Source organism: Fringilla coelebs, assembly GCF_963513975.1.
Source record: "Fringilla coelebs genome assembly, chromosome: 10".
NCBI classification, from domain to species: Eukaryota; Metazoa; Chordata; class Aves; order Passeriformes; family Fringillidae; genus Fringilla; species Fringilla coelebs.
The window spans coordinates 9,668,790-9,674,789 of record NC_140036.1 but is presented as its reverse complement, the minus strand read 5'-3'; positions in this window follow the sequence as shown (position 1 = coordinate 9,674,789).

The window sequence follows — 6,000 nt, the reverse complement described above, 5'->3', positions numbered from 1 at the left end:
TTTGCTCCTAAAAGACAAAAATTGGACCTTTTTATGGCAGTCCTAAAGTAATTTCTAATTCAAACCACATCAGATGGAGGAAAGAAGATGAAAACCAAACCCCATTATTTTTATCTCAGTCTTTTTTTGAGCCTGGCACATGTTAGACATATAATAAGAAACCAAACTCTGAGTATTTCAGTAATTTAATCTATGTAAAATTTGACACTAATTGAAAAAAAAAAAAATTGCAAACTAACAAACCCCATAACCAAATTATTTCTTACAGGGCAAAACCACTGGCTTTCTGGGACCAGAGTCTTGCTCAATTCTAAGCTAACAAACATATTAAAAATAGACAATAATGTTTTAAAGAGGCAAAAAAGCTTAAGATTTCTTCATGTGGTGTTTTCTTCCTTATTGCTTTTTGAAGTTGCTATTATCATTACTAAATCCTCCATTGAAAAGAGCAGATCCCCATTGGTTTCAGCCCCACTGATGCATATGTTTATGGAAATATGATCCACGTTGTTTGGCCTTCCTGATCTTCAAAACATTAAACCCCATTGCTTAATACAGAATCACCTATTCTGTTCCTTGAATCAAGTTAGTATTTCTAATCTGAGAAATCAGTGTTTTCTAACCAGCTCTTTGGAGTGACCAAGACATTCCAATGTTATGGGGCAGGTGGGCATTTCTGGGTGGCTACTGCCCTTTGAGGCACCCCACACACCTGAAGGGTTTGCACAGGACTGGTGGGAAGCATCCCCAGTCCATGCAGGACCTCCCTCCTTCTGCTGGTTTGCACCTTCAACTGAATCTATAAAATATTTGCAGGAGCCAGGATCAGGCATTTTAAAGAATATTCTTGCTCATGACTTACTAATTAAATGTCATCTTATTTAAGCAATAATACTAATGATGTTCTGGGTAAGTAGCAGTTATTAACTTCCATTAGGCTGAAAACAATTTCTTCAGCAATGTCCCTAAAAATGACTGTTCTAATTTGGCATGTGTTGTTTGAGTAGTAATTACTGTGGTAGCATTTTAAATGCATTGGGTGCCTTTCATTTTGAATAGCAAACCTGCAGTAAGTAGAGGCAGAAGTTGAGAGAAATTAATGGATTTTGACTAGACTATTCAGAACAGGCTAGAATAGGAAAAAATTGAATAGTGTTAAAAAAAGAAATGTAGTTTGGGTTGCTCTTTCATGCAGACAGAACTCAAAACAATTGATAGGATTTTGTCTAAGATTTGATAAATTTGCTTTTTGTCTGACATCAGTCAAGAAAATCTTGAGTCCTGAAAGTATGAAGAAAATTGAATAAAATGAAAATGGGGTGTAAATTCTTTTAGTGCCTTCCTTTGCATGTCCAAATGCACAAACTTGCAGGTATACTTATTCATCAGTGGGCATATATGAAAATAAATATCTTTAGTGTTTTATATACACTGCCCTGCCATCCACCCTGCAAATCCTCCCCAAATGCAGATAAAACCTCCTGACATAAAGCACAGTAATTAACATGCATATGTGTGCTTATGCCCTATTTTTATATTTAAAATTCAAGGGAAGGCTTGCTGAAAACCTCCATGTGATGACCTGCACTTGAATCAGCTGCAGGTGCATCTAGAAATCAAGGGAAAACAGGCTTTGCCTAAAACCTGCCCCTGAGTACTTTATCATACACCTTCATCCCTGATGTAAGGCCTTCTCATGGGGGTAGTGGTTAAAAATGTTCAGCTGAAATCTGCAAAATGTAAGTGATGACATAAGAAGACTGGTAACAACTACTTCCAGTTCAGGTGATTTGAAGATGAGACCAGTTTAGACCATCTTCTTGCTACGCAAGATGTGCCAATTACCTTTTCTGGGAGATTTATTCCAATATGCAAAGGCATTTTGTGTGAAAGGTGTAATGAAAACCAGTGTATAAATAGTGAAATTACTACCCAGTGCTGCTTGCATCACATGAGCATATGGATATTTTCTGGGTGTTGTCCCAGAAACTGTTGAGATATTATGGTTTAGGAGAGGTGTGCGATTCTAAGCAAGTCATTGAATCTTTCTCTGTCCAACAGCCTTTTTTTAAAACAGATCATTGAAATTCTTACTGCAGTAACTGAATAGGATATTTGGCAGGTGCCTCAATGTTCCTGTTTAAATAATGCAGAATTAACATCACTATTTAGGAAACCCTGAGTGTTTCTTAAATAGAATAGCCCAGGCTATGGATTCAAACACAGAAAGAGTGGACAGTTATCAAAGAACCCTTACAGGACCAAGTAAAATTAAAAGCATAAGCATGGTGTGCTGCATCATACTAAGGTCCATCTAGGTGCTCTTCGGTGACAAAGACATGTACAGGAGTAAGATCCATAAACAGTGGCCCTTCCCTAAGCATTCTCCCAGCTTCTGTATCTGCTGCAGTCCTGGAGCTGGCTGTCGTGTCTTTCTATTGCATGGACAGACTTTCCCAAGTACCTATCCACTGATTTGTCAAGTAACACCATTCTGTGGCAATGATTTCACAGGTTCATTCACATTAAAGAAGTAACTTTGTTTTGAACTTCCTAGTTTTAGTCCATGTTCTTTATCTTTTGTATTGGAACAATCAATCCTTTTCACCTTCTCTGTGCCAGGAATGATATTTCTACGTATCTGTCACATCTCTTCTCAGACACTCTTTATCCAGTCTGAAAAATCTCAGTCTGCTAGCTCAGTTTTTACTATCTTTAATCATGTACTGTTATCTTTTTCCAATTCTTTATTATTGTTTTCAAGTCCAGAAAGTAGAATTTTTCCACAGTAGGCAAGGGCAAGATGCCCAATAGTTAGCGCATGTTAAAAAAAAAGTCTCTATTTTTTTTCTCTCCTTTACATGATAATTTCTCATCTTCTATTTGCTTTTTGACTGCAAAAGTGTTGAGCTGATGTTTTTAAAGAGCTAACTCTTACAATTCCAAGGCCATCCTCAAAAGTAGCTGTAACTAACTTGGAGCATGTCACTAAATATGTAAAGTCAGAATGGCTTTCACCTGCATGCATTTAAGCTCACTGTTTTATTGCCCAATACCACATAGAGCAACTCTTTGAACCTTCAGTAATTCTTTGAAAGAGCAGAGACCAAGGAAGTAGGTTCCATTTACAATCAGCAGGTCATGATTAAGCTTGATGATATCACACAAGGGAAAGCTCAAGGAATTTTGAATCACAGCTGGAGCCTGCAAAATGAGTCCATGTCTTCTCAGGTTGATAAAAATCAATAAATTTTGCCCACTATCACTGGACATAAGTCAGGTCTTTAGATAAGCTCAACTGTTAAACTCCTTGAAGAAAACCAGAGTAAATCTCCTTTTTCTCTAGAAACCATTGCTGAGTCTTTTGCTGTTATCCCATTTTTCAGTCTCCCCGTTCCTGACAAACACAACTGAGGAATCATTCATGTTCAAACACCCACAGCACATCCTGCTTAGAAGTAACCAGCCCTGAGGCCAGGCTGAGTGCAAGGCCAGCAGCAAAGGCAGCTGGTGACAGCAGTGTCCCGGTGGCCAGGGCAGGGCTCTGGCTCCAGACCACGGGAGCTCTGAGCCCAGCTAACCCACCTCAATGGCCTGGGCTGGAGCAGGGGCTCAGCACAGCCCTGCTCCCTTCACTCCTCTCCAACAAAGCAAGGTTCCTGGTTCTTGCCTCAGAGGGATCTCCCCTGTAGGATCCTGCAGGGATGAACCTCTTTTCTCCTTTTCCTCCTGTAGCTGTTAAATGGCACCGTGGGCAGCAGCAGGCACATTACCTTCTGCTTTATCTAGCATTCAGGGTTAAACACTGACACCTCAAAGATGAAATAAAGCTGACTGAGCAAGACTGAGACTGCTGTTGTCACCAAGTAACCATGGAAAAACCCTTCTATTTGGCTTTAATTTTCATACCTCTGTGGACTTGGCCACAGTGGTAAAAAAACCCAAACCAAGCCCCTGTGGACCTATGAAACTCCTTTGCTCAGTCAAAAACTGCTTGAGACCATTGCTTTAAGCTATGCACAGACAAAACTTATTATAAATTAGATAGAAGATTCTGTAACTTGCCCTTTGAAATTCATGCTCCAGGCAATTTTGTCTGTGGTGAAGGAGACAGAATTAAAGCACAAAAAAAAAAAAAAAAATCTGTGAAGCATCACTACTGTAATAAGTTTTTGAACTTATTACAGCAAGGAAATATAAAGATAATAGATGCAGAGCTGAAGCTTGATCAGTGTAGCTTGGGAATTATCCAAAAGTCTTACTAAGCTTGCTGTTAGTTTAGTGATACTTCAGTTGGGATATCCATATTCCCCATGGAAAACCTAGGAATGATGTTTTATCTTTTCTGCCTTCTCTAAACAAAGACACATGAAGCTGTATAGGGAGGTACTAATGTACAAAAAATATCATCTGTATGAATTAATTTTGATCACTAGAGCATAAATATTTCATATCAATAATGTACTCTAAATGCTGCTATGAGTAACAGTGTTTTACATGTGAAGTAGAGAATATATGATAGAAAAATTCCTAATAAGTGAAGTATAGAAAAGATGCCTTGAACTTTTCTAGTCCTTGTTATTCTGATGCAGTGGGATACAGCTGGCAGCATAACAATCTAGATTCTTGAAAGATACTTGAAGATTCTAATTAGTCATTCCATGTGTGTTCTTGATTTGATTCAAAGAGATGATGGTAGAAGTCATTGATACAAAATATATAATCATGGTACTACTGCCATTTCTTTAACAGAGAAATTAAACATCTTGTTTACTTAAGTAATGATTTCACTAGTTTAGCGATGGCCACACTATTTTTGAAGGAGGAGTTATGCAAATTTCATCTGATAACCAGATAAGAACTATCAGATTTTATTTTATCTGCAAAACCAGCTATTATTCAAGAGAATGTTCCCAGGATGAATGGAGCACATTTAAATATACTGTCTGCACACAAGCTGTGGCTAGGACATGGTATGAACTGAACGAAACTGTTAGGGGAAGTTGATTGGACATTAGGAAAAGGTTCTTCACTGAGAGGTGATCAGTCACTGGAACATGATCCCCAGGGAAGTGGTCAGAACACCAAGTCTGTCAGAGTTCAAGGAGAGTCTGGACAATGCCCTTTGTCAAATGGTTTAGTTTTGGCTAGTCCTGTGAAGAGCAGGGCCTTGGCCTTGATCATCTGTATGAATATCTTCCAACTCAAGAAATTCTATGATTATAGGACTGTCTCCTTTTACTTTCAAATCCATTTTCCCTGGTGTGACACAATACAAGTCAGCTGGTAGTTTTTCTCCATCAAGAGATCATTCCACTTACATGTGCACATCAGTGGAACATCTGCCAAGAGAAAGAATGGGGCAGAGCAAATAAAAGTTATTATATAATATTAATAACCTGACTACTATGTACAAATTGTTTAATTAAAAAAAGTAGCCCATATATTCTGGGCACAAACATGCTTGTGAAGGGACAGGGAGAGGAGGTTTAGGAGCTATTCTCCTGCCACAGGACCTTTTAGCTGTGGATGTATGGGGATGGTGCCCTCTTCTCACAAATATACCTTGTCATTAATGACAGCCACGATAGCTGATCTTAATATGCCTTGGGGCTGCAATTCTATCCCACAGCTCCATGGTGTGGGCTGGGGGAGCAACTTCCTGTCCTACTTGTTGGAGGATAGAAATACACTTGGTTTGTAATAATCTTTATCTCTGGGTATGTGTAACAGATTTATTTTCAATACAAATATCTGGGTTTGTCATGATGAGCTATGGTGTGGAGGAAAGAATGAGGTGATGATATAGGTTATTGTTACTGCATGAATTGTCTTTTTTTCCTCATTCCTTACCAGCTAGACTCTCCTCTTGCATTAGAAATTGTCATGTTGTGTTTGGCAAACACCTTTAGACAGTTCTGTGCTTTATGGTGTTTTCTACAGGATGATATGCAAGGGTGGTTTGAGCTGCTGCCTGTTGTCCTTTCTGGGTTGTCCATG